Genomic DNA, 12,106 nt, shown 5'->3' with positions numbered 1-12,106 from the left:
TGTCTCCTTCATGGGAGAGTGAGGATACTGAAGAATGTTGGAGATGAAACAATTAAAACTGAAAATTCTATTATCTTTTTTCCAGCATGTATTCCCTTCTTTATTTAAAAGATTGAAAATCTCTTATTCTCCTTTCTGCCCTTTCAAAGAACTTGTCTACTGGAAAGAGCGAAGGATAAATAAAGCACTGCCTCTTAACTTGGAAGGTTTTTTCGTTTAAGCTTCTGTGTCACAGATATATTATGAACAGTATTGATTTTTCTGACCTCAGTCAAGCAACATGAAGACTTCGCCTAGATTCATCCTTGCCTTATACTTGTCATAAATCTCAGCTGTGCCAATATTGTATATTTGAATGCTTTGTGCACATTAGCAATATTGTAAAATCATATTGTATTAAGTGACAAGCCACAACATTTATTACACAATGGGTTCATCTTAGCACTGCATGCATTATGAATAATAAAACAGTTATTGATTCTAATGACAGATTATTATAACATTATTTTTAGTTTAGGCAGGGCATTTGCGCAGTTATTATTGAACAGATATTTGCTAAAACAGCAGAGCCACAAGAAGCTTTCCTTTTGCTATAATGTTGTTTATCATAATTATGTTGTGTCAGCGCACACATATAGGTCAACTTGAGTTCAGAAACATAGTTATATTTTCTTTGTGTGTGTGTGTGTGTGTGTGTTTAAATGCTTGACTCCCTTTAAAATGAACAGTAGTTACTGTAAATAATCTCTGTTGAATGAGTCAAAAATATAGTTTTTGCCTTTATAATTTAGAAAATAGAGTTGCCACAGAAAACACTGACCGTCCCAACTAGAGAACCAGCATTGTTAAAATGAAATGGGACGGTGCTCTGCTGTAGTATTTTAGTAATTAAATGTATCTGCAATTTGTTGTTGCCTTGATTTATGACGAATAGTAGTAAATGCATGTTGAAGTCATAAAAGAATTCTTAGGAGAACTGCAGTGAAATAGTCTACAGATTTCGGGACTTCTGTTCCAATTTCCTGCTGGTTTTGAAATTCTGCAGGAGAAAACATGACATTTTTACGATGTATGGCTTACTAGTAATGAGTTTGGATAGTTGCAACTTCTTTCAAAATATGCCAAGAATAATCCTCCTGCTGGCTAAACGATAAAAGGGTCCATCTTCAATTCAACAGACATGATATTTGTGCATATAATTAACAAGACTAAATATAAATTGTCTGGCTTCCATGCTATGGAGCCAAATTTCCAGGGCATGCATACGCTTTCTTTGTTGAATTTTGTCCTGAGTATTATGGACAGTGTGTTTCTTGGCAAAAACCTAGATTTCACAGGTAGTGAGAACATTTGGCACCTCAGACTGATCTATATACTCTATATAATTCAAACTCAGATTTAAAAATAAAAAAAACGACCAACATCATGTCTAAAAAAAAAATTATGGAAAATTAGCTTGAAAATGATTGTCATTTCTGACCTGTGCTGCAGTACAATTTATGTTTGGAGTCACAGAAAGAGGGAGTAGAAACAACGTAAGAAGGCTTTAAACTTGCTGCTATGATAATAATGGAAATGGATGCTTTTTAAACCATGAAACTGTCTTTGTATTGCTTTGAAACAGCCAATTAATTTACATTCTACTTTGGCTTAAGTGAGCTGATCAAACAGTGAATCACTCCATGAATTCTTAGTTCCTTGGTTTTCTAAAGGTTAATGCACCATCATCCTTCATTGATTTGAAGAGTTCAATTGTAATATGGTAAAAGAAAATATATACTTTAACTAGATTTTAATTTAGTTTTCACTTCTTCAAAATGTGATTAGCACAATTCTGTTCAGCAAACAAAATTGAGTAATAATTATGTATTAATCTTTTTTTCTTCAGATACCTTCTCCCCCTCCCCCACTGCCTCCCCACAAAACAAACAAAAAACAACCCACCACAGCAACCCAAAAACTCGAGAAGGCTGTGTTCTTGGATAGAAATTACAGACACTATACACATTGTCTTTCAATTATTTTATTTTACCTTTTGCTCAGTAAGATTTAATATGTACATTTCTTAGCACTCAGCTCATTATAAAAGATCAGCCTTCTTTCAAATGGCAAAAATCCATGCAGCGGAGACTTTGTATAAATTACAGTCTAAGTCCTCCACCAGCACTGCTTCTAATTCTGGCCCTTTGTTGCTATAGGAGCTTGTACATTCCACACTTATTTTGGTGAAGCCCTGCAATTACCTTAACAGGAGTCAGAGTTGCGGAATCTTATGCATATAGATATCATATAGTCATCTATAGTGATAAATATCAATTTGAATGACATGTTGCAGCTCTCAAATTGATTGGACATGTGCCCAAGGGCATAGGTGTCAGGCAAAGATGATTTTACTAGGACAATTTGCATAACAAGCAATTGTCATCTCATTAGCAAGCATAGTCATTTTTGCCACATGCTATTTAACACATCATCATACCTCTTCACACTTCATTGTCTTCAGGATTCCTCTAGGTGGCTTTCTGTTGACTTTATATGTTCATACCTCACTGATGCTGGTCATCCTGTGTCAAATTCAGAGGTGTGCAATTGTTGCTTTAGTAAGTGGGTGAGAGTTACATGCTGAGTGGGTGAAAGGCAGGGTTATGGCTGGAACAACAACCAGTAGCAGTGGCTTGCGTTGCTGTTCTTGCCATAACTGCATCATCTGTTCCCATAGCATAGAAATTATATGAGTTTATAAGCACATAGTTATATGTATGAGCAGAAAGAAAAGGAGTACTTGTGGCACCTTAGAGACTGACCAATTTATTTGAGCATGAGCTTTCGTGAGCTACAGCTCACTTCATCGAATGAAGTGAGCTGTAGCTCACGAAAGCTCATGCTCAAATAAATTGGTTAGTCTCTAAGGGATGAAGTGAGCTGTAGCTCACGAAAGCTCATGCTCAAATAAATTGGTTAGTCTCTAAGGTGCCACAAGTACTCCTTTTCTTTTTGCGAATACAGACTAACACAGCTGTTACTCTGAAACCTGTCATGTATGAGCAGGTGCCTTTCCCAATCTGCAGCAAAACAGTCCACAGCCTCTTCTGACATTTGGCTTTATTAAAAGAAAATTAATAGACTAACATCAAGTTCAGCTCCAGACTTCTCCGTTGGCTTGGCTGCTCCTTGAATTTCTGCCTAATGATAGGTCAGCCCACACCCTGTGTCCTACAATTCAAATGCTACTCATGCTTCTCTTATTCCTAGCTTGGGTATTCAGTGAGTCAGCTGAACCCAATTAATCCTTTCCCAGAAAAATCAACATTGGCTAACTGGGTGTGGTTTTCCAGCAAATATTGCTGGTCTGTTAAATTATCTGAAACATTTCTTTCCTCTGATTTTGGCCCTCTGAGAGTATGAAAAAGGCAAACTATTCTGTGTGTGTGCCTTATGGGCGCATCAAGCTGTAGACATGTTGTTTAGTATATACATGCTTTCCTATTAAAAAGAAAAGGAATACTTGTGGCACCTTAGAGACTAACAAATTTATTTGAGCATAAGTTTTCGTGAGCCACAGCTCACTTTCAAATAAATTTGTTAGTCTCTAAAGTGCCACAAGTACTCCTTTTCTTTTTGTGGATACAGACTAACCCGGCTGCTACTCTGAATGCTTTCTATTGTATCTTGTAGGTAGAGTATGTAGTTGTTCTGCATTTTGTCAGCTGTTTGCTACAGACACTTCTTACCCTGCTCCTAGACCTTTTACAAACAGAAATGGATAAGCAATACAAACTGGATGCATTGTATAAAATACATTACTTTTCCACTATGTGAGTGTGATGCACGGATACATGCTATATTAACTTTAACAGCATTTTTGTACATTGTCATACTTCAATGGAAAATTGAACTGAATGGTGATTAGAGTACATTTGATCCAAAGTTGGTAATTTAGGAAGACTTTGCCCACATAACACCTTCTTTCTGGTCTAAAATAACTCTTGAAAAACAGGGAGTCATTTGCTGCTGTTGGCTGTACATTTGTGAATCTTTGCATATTTGGCCCTTTTTGTACCTAGAATAAAGGGGTTTTAATAATTCAATATCATTAAATTATCTTAAACCATTGGTTTTGTAAAAGGAAACTTATTTGACTTTTTCCATAATTTCCTTTGACAAACAACTAAGACCTGACTATAAAACCCTTACTCATGGTATCATGGTATGAATGAGCACTTACGAGTAGTTCCATTGATTTAATGGGGCTACTCCCATAAGTGCTCACCATCTTGAGTAAGGGTGGCACCACTCAGCTCTAAGATACTGTGCCCCAGGACTATTTAAAAGTAAAGGAATGGTATTTGCATTTTTTACCATGACTATTCCCTTTTTTTTTTTTGACAAACAATGAAACTTAACTGTTGCCTATTGTCAACAGGATGGTACTAAGCCCTCTGTAATATCTTGCATCCTCAGTCAAAAAGAGCAAGTAAGAGAGCACAGCATTCACAGAGAAGGTAAAGATACCCTCTTCTTTGACTTGTAATTGCCTTTCACTGTTTTTTTCCTCCAAAGGGTCACAGATGCTACATATGGCAACAGCTAAACACAAGGTAGAAGCTTACTATCTGATTTAGATACTGTACTTATAACGACTACAGAACGTATATTCTTCAGTACATTTCTGAGATGGCAGATAGTTTTCTCTCTTTTGCTTGAGGACAACTTACTGTCTGGGGTAGGAAATACATTAATCCTAATTTCTTTCAGAGCAACACAAAGGGAATGTAGGGAATTATAATTGTCACCCTCAATTTGCTGAGTATGTTCAGCCTCCAGGTCATATTTCTTGGACCTATGAGAGACATCGCTGCTCTGAACATGCACTCAGAGTTTGGGAAACAAGTGTATTTCATTTCCACGTGAGGAAGACTATGCAATCTCAGATGTCCCACATAAGGTATGGATGTCTGAATCTGAACCATTCTTCTTCTCATTCATAATGAGAAACCTCGTAAGTGAATGGGAACACTGGCATTTAAAACAAGTATCCTGGGCATCAGTCCGACAGACCTGCTTCTGTCATTCCTAAAGGAAATAGTGTCGTCATCAGCAGTCAAGTAATATTCTGTGTAGAGATAGGTTTCAGAGTAGCAGCCGTGTTAGTTTGTATTCGCAAAAAGAAAAGGAGTACTTGTGGCACCTTAGAGACTAACAAATTTATTTGAGCATAAGCTTTCATGAGAGCTGTAGCTCATGAAAGCTTATGCTCAAATAAAATTGTTCATCTCTAAGGTGCCACAAGTACTCCTTTTCTTTTTGTGTGTAGAGAGATGATCATCTTTGCATTTCATTATCCTTCCACCTCTTCCTCATCCTTGCCTTCCTTACACGCGCTGATATGAAATGAATGTCCTTACTTAGAGGAGAGATTCCTGTGGTCCATGTGTGGCTGTCAAAAATGTGACACTTGTTAGGACTAATACTACATCATTCTCTAATGTGTTAAGTCATCATCTATGCCACTGGGAATTGTGCATCTCTCTTGATTCTTGAAGTTCCTCTTATTCCTTAGATAATTCTCTTCATTGTCTAATCCTTTCTATTCCCTTCCAGCCAGCTCCTTCCCCACCAAAAAACCCCACAAATTATATAATTCATAGTTCAAACATCACTGTGCAAATGCTGTTTGGCTTAGAGGGGAGAAATAATGTTCCAGTGAAAGAGGAAGAGGTGGCACTGAGTTAAAATATTTGTTAATATTTAGTATATAATGCTTTAAAAAATATAATACCGAGGCCTATGTGAGTGTGAGAGGTTTTGTTGTGGTAGGCACAATCTCTGCTCCAAAGACCTTACAATGTAAGGGTTCAATCATGGCTTTCCCTTGAGGTCTCTGTAGGTTTTTGCTTTATGTGTATAGAAATACCATACCGTATAGAAATACTTCCTCCAACTGTCCCTCAACCTAGCCATACACATTGTCTAGCTCTCTGTCAGCTCTGGCAAGAGGGGATCTACATTGTTCCCTCTCACTCACCTTATGTCCATATCTCTAGAAAGCATCTTACTTTCAATCCATCAGTCTCTGGATCTAATTTTGCACCTGTTAACCATCTTCATCCATCTCAGAAGCATACTCATGGTTCTCTGCTGGAGAATTGTAACAGGGGGTCAGAGGGCAAAGCCCCATCACTTTTAAAAGTGCCCCCCACCCCCCACAGACACTTCTAGTGAGCTTCCAGTGCTCCTAGCACAGCCTTACCACTGCACTGTGAGGAAGCAATAAGAGTATAATACTATGAAGCTCAGAATGATCAGTAAACGGATTGACTATAACTGAGAAAAATAAATTGCAATTGAAGGAAAGTGTGCCCTTTTTGTAGAGGCTAGGGTCAGAAACTGAGGGATATGGATGGAGACATTTCTGTTTAAAGTGCATTATAATTCTGTGCATGTGTGAGAGAGAAGATTTTTGAAGAAACAGAATAAATGGCGGGACAGTAGCATTTAAGGAAAAATTCTACATATAAAGGTAAAAGTGCTGAATTGAATGTGCATTTTCCCTAAGTAAGGACTTCAAGATTTGTCCCACAGAGCAGGAACTTAGATTTCCCCATCATCTCATAGGGGGTGAGGTATTTGTCTGGCATGATGGAGGCACAGACAGACAGGATGCCCTCATGCTGTGGAGTTTGTGTAGCTGTTCAACATACAAAATCAGCATGTGAGAATATCTTACCCAAACTATGAAATGAAAAACTGACACTTGAAAACTGCAAGAACATGATTTGAATGCCATTAGAGGCTATCCCTACACATTTTGTGTGTGTAACCCAGGAACATCAATTGTATTATGTTTGCTTCAGAAAACTGAATATAGATCCCTCCAGCACAGTATTTGCAGGCAATCCCATATGAGACACAAGCAGCAGGGGAGAAACTGAAGCAAAGAGATCTGATGGCAGAGGACCTTCAAACAAGTTTTTTGATTGATGAGAGAAATGGGCAACTTACTTCTAACCTCTAGACAGAACGAGGAGTAATGGTCTCAAGTTGCAGTGGGGGAGATTTAGATTGGATATTAGGAAAAACTTTTTCACTAAGAGGGTGGTGAAACACTGGAATGCGTTACCTAGGGAGGTGGTAGAATCTCCTTCCTTAGAGGTTTTTAAGGTCAGGCTTGACAAAGCCCTGGCTGGGATGATTTAACTGGGAATTGGTCCTGCTTTGAGCAGGGGGTTGGATTAGATGACCTTCTGGGGTCCCTTCCAACCCTGATATTCTATGATTCTATGATTCTATGATTCTAAGCTAAAATCAGATTACTCTATAGTTTTCCAACTGTTTGGCCAGGTTGTTTTCTTTCCCATTGAGAGACACTCAGAACTTGTGTGGCTTAGTTGAAGATTAGTGCAGAAAACATAGAATCTCTCTCCCCTAACTCCTAAAAGGATGTTTAAAAAAAGCTGATTGCAAAACTCATGTTTTCAAGTTCAGTCCATTTGCACTGCTTATATGTGTACAAAGAGGCATAGGTCTGAAACCTGAGTAGTTTTCTTTTTGAATGATCTTGGTGTTTTTATTTAGCTTTCGAGAGCCTTTCCCTATGTGTTGACATCTGTACTCTTTCCCAACATATCTAAAGGAGAGGAAGGGTTAGGGATTATACAGAGTTGTGGGGAGACACACATTTGAGTTGAAAAACTCGACAAAGATGAAATCAAGGACAGCCTGTGGGGGCTTCCCTGAAAAAACAGCAAAATTCCTAATTTTGAATAAAAATCTTCTTTTCCTAGACACACATGCTCAGTGTTTATAAATTATTTAACTACAGAGTGACTCTCCACTGTACCCTTGTCCTTTCCCCTACATTTGTCTGTTATTCACCTGTTGGTGCTTGTGTAAATGCCAGATTATAGTATTGCCAAGACCAAATGTTCAAAAACATGAGTCAGCTCCAAAATATCATGAATTTGGCTTAACAATCACAAAACTTTTTTTAATGGTACATTTTTTTGGTTCTTTGTATTTGCCTGCTGGAGTTTGAGCTTTTCCATTTCACTTGGTTCTCCTTTTCAGCTTTCCCCCCGCACAATGAGGACTAGAAACTTACTTTTAAAAAATATCAGAGCTTAGGTTCTCATTAAATCCCAGGGAATTGGGGCTTGAAGAAAAACATCAGATATTGTGATTGGCATTGTGTTATTGACACCACTGGGAACTCTTTGGGGCAGAAACTCTGTCCATTGTTTTGCATAGACAGTATCTAATACAACCCTAATCCCTTTTTGGAGCCCTCAAATGCTACTGTAACCAAAATAATACATTACAGCAATTGCACATATAAATTGATGTCACCAGGACAAATCCAGACGTCCTCACTCAGTTTCTATTTAGGCTTTACATTGAAGACAATGGCGCTCTGCCTGAATGACCACTTTAGGATTTGGCCCAGTAGTTGGTTTTGATCACACTATTTTTAATTGGTTGCCATTTGTTGTAAAATTCCATTTTCATTACAAATTCAATGTCTTTGTCCTGCTGATGACTTGTTAGATTTAAGGGCTTTAACAGCAGGTCTAGATGGTGTGCTAATGTCACTTTGGGGTCATATTTTCCCTTTTCAATTCACAGAACTGTGCCTCTGTAGTGGATATCCTCCTGTCAAGGTTCCTTCCCCACTCTGAACTCTAGGGTACAGTTGTGGGGACCTGCATGAAAACCCCCCAAGCTTATTTTTACCAGCTTAGGTTAAAACTTCCCCAAGGTACAAACTATTTTACCTTTTGTCCCTGGACCTTATTGCTGCCACCACCAAGCGTCTAACAAATATATAACTGGGAAAGAGCCCGCTTGGAAACGTCTTTCCCCCCAAAATCCTCCCCAAACACTACACCCCTTTTCCTGCAGAAGGCTTGATAAAAATCCTCACCAATTTGCATAGGTGAACACAGACCCAAACCCTTGGATCTTAAGAACAATGAAAAAGCAATCAGGTTCTTAAAAGAAGAATTTTAATTGAAGAAAAAGTAAAAGAATTACCTCTGTAAAATCAAGATGGTAAATACCTTACAGGGTAATCAGATTCAAAACATAGAGAATCCCTCTAGGCAAAACCTTAAGTTACAAAAAGACACAAACACAGAAATATACATTCCATTCAGCACAACTTATTTTATCAGCCATTTAAACAAAACAGAATCTAATGCATATCTAACTAGATTACTTACTAAGTTCTAAGACTCCATTCCTTTTCAGTTCCCAGTAAAAGCATTACACAGACAGAGAGAACCTTTGTTTCTCCCCCCCTCCAGCTTTGAAAGTATCTTGTCTCTTCATTGGTCATTTTGGTCAGGTGCCAGTGAGGTTATCCTAGCTTCTTAACCCTTTACAGATGAAAGGGGTTTTCCTCTGGCCCGGAGGGATTTAAAGGTGTTTACCCTTCCCTTTTATATTTATGACACCTCCACTGCTGCACTCATCCTCTGTCAGGGAGGCAAAACATCCTCTGTCATTGAGGCAGTTGCGAGTATTGCTCTTTAATCCGATATCAAGAACCACTACTAGCATAGATTCTTCTCCACAATGTGCCTGTCTGTCCGTTGGTAATTTATATTACATTCAACAATTGCATCCATTTTTATGTAATGATCTGATCTTTTTGGCAAAGTATCCATGAACTTGGAATTTTTATATTTTTTTAAAATTATTTGATTAAAGTTTTTATGGAAACCAATTTCAAACCATGGTTTGTTTCTGAACAATTTGCTGCCACTGTTGCTTCTAGCATTAGCCATTGATAACTCATCATTTATCCTGTATTAATGTTCATCTAAATCATGCAGTATTGCTTCTGCAACATAATTGGATGACTGGGAACTACAGGAAGGCTTGAATTAAATCACTGGGGCTGTCTGTCACTGAATGCAACTTCTATTCAAAGGAGTGTTTGTGACCATTTATTAGCCCTTGTGGTTGGTAAGTCACTGAAGTGGCTTGTGTTGCAGTTCATTGATGCATTTTAAGTACTAAATTAGAAATAATTTACATAAATTCTCCTATTTAAAGCTTTGTGAGGCTGTATGGAATGATCTCTTATCTAAGGTGCCACAAGGACTCCTCATTGTTTTAGCTTCTAGTATGTAGATCCAATTCCTGTTTTGTTTCTTTGGGTGTAAATGATACCTAGTGAATAGCCTGATCATTTTTGAAAGTTTATGGTCCACTCTTGCCGACAAAGTGCACTTCTCTTAGTTAAGTGGGCCTGTTGCACTCCAGGAAAGATTTAGGCCCAGTGGGCAGCAGGTGGCATTTTCATGTACTATAACTAAACCTAAAGAGGGCATAAGGTGCACCCTCAGCTGTCCTAGACATGTCCCCTCTCCAGGAAGCCCTGTCCACTTTTATGTGTTAGCTGACCATATCTGGACCCCATGGGGGAGATAAAGTTGCTGCCACCTTTCATAACCTCCCTCTCCCTCTAACTGACTTTCTGCCTGACCCTCAGCAAGAGTGAATCTCAGGCGCAGGGTAAGTACAGCTCAGAGTTTTTGTGTATACCAAAAGGTGAGATTTTGAGACAGGAATGAGTATACCGATGTAGGGTGTAGAAAATATCCCCTTTCAAGAATATTGTAGGAGTATTGCTGATTTCGGAGGTTGAAGAATACTGTTCCTTTGGAAAGAATGTCAATATATTAAGATAGACTATCAAGAAAAAAGGGAAAATTGTAAAGTTTTTTAAAATCTAGAATTTTGCTTTCTATTTCTCAGCTATTTCTATTTCTATTTTCTTATGGCCAGAATCTTCAGAAGAAATTCTAATGCTGGCTTCAATTTTGTGCATTAAAACAACTGACAGTTAACTTTAGCCATAAGTACTAGCTTTTTATCAGTATTTAGAGATGTATTATAGAGATCAGTGCTTTGAGCTGCCTTGTTTTAGGTTTATCTACATTGTACCATTACTTTCCTAGAGGCCTTTTCATCACCTTTATTTAGATCTTGCAAAAGCCTATAATTACTTGAAACTAAAAATTCCCTATGGATTAATTTCTGAAAACTATAAATATGTCATGCATTATGTTACTACATAAAAGATCAGCAAGCCAGTTTGTTACTCTACTAGTATATTTGCCAAGGATAAGACAATGATCCTTTGTAGGACGCTGAGTGGTGTAATTCTTGTTGTTAACTCTATCCAGGATCATCGTTTAAAGCTGGTTGTGGAGTAGAATTCAAAATCTCTCTAAAACTTAGGACGTTCAAATATCTTACCAGCTCCAGGTGAATATACTTAGATTAGTAACTGTTAGGGGGCTTATTCCTTCACCCACTTACTTCCCTGGTCCTTCTCGCATGAACAGAGAGCAACAATACCCAAAGTCCAAAGGTGCAAACAATTCGATGTTTATTGGGGTGAACTTCTAGCAAGCATGATTCCAGTTTCCTTCCTTAGTGTCCCCCTTCCCAACTCTGACACCACAGAGCCTTACCTGTGTCCCTGTTCCCATTCCTGCCCTTAGCTAAACATGATTCCAATTTCCCCACCCCCATTCCCTGTTCCCATTCCCCCCCACTCACTTCCTGATTGACTGCAGACTATATAGTAAAACTTGAGTTCTGCTTAGCTATACCTTAACCAATCATTTTCCTGAAATTTAACTAACCAATCCTAACATATTGTAACATGATTATTTAACCAAATATATCCCACCACCTTAATTAGTTTACACTCAGCAAAATTAATTATACAGCAGACAGGAACAATCACAGAACCAGACACAGATTATACAGACAAACAATAGGGAAATGGGGACTACAGTGATAGAACAACACAGAAATGAGGATTTCACATCCCAGCTATTGATAAGTGAGTTCTTGCCAGACAGGATGCTATCAAACTAAGTTTTCTTTTACATCTTCTAGGCACTTCCCTTTCTCTGGAGGTGCTAGGCATTATCAGGATAGGATTGTATTCCTAACAGCCCAGTACCACCTTCTTTCAATGTGACTAGTTTGGAATGTGAGGAGGTGACCGGTCGCTTCCCAGTTTATGGCTGCCTCTGCTGCTTAGCCAAAGATCTTAGCCTAAGCACAGGACCTCAGACTGTCACAA

Source organism: Lepidochelys kempii, chromosome 5 (genome assembly GCF_965140285.1).
Source record: "Lepidochelys kempii isolate rLepKem1 chromosome 5, rLepKem1.hap1, whole genome shotgun sequence".
Taxonomy (NCBI): domain Eukaryota; kingdom Metazoa; phylum Chordata; order Testudines; family Cheloniidae; genus Lepidochelys; species Lepidochelys kempii.
Note: the sequence above shows the minus strand (reverse complement) of the source record.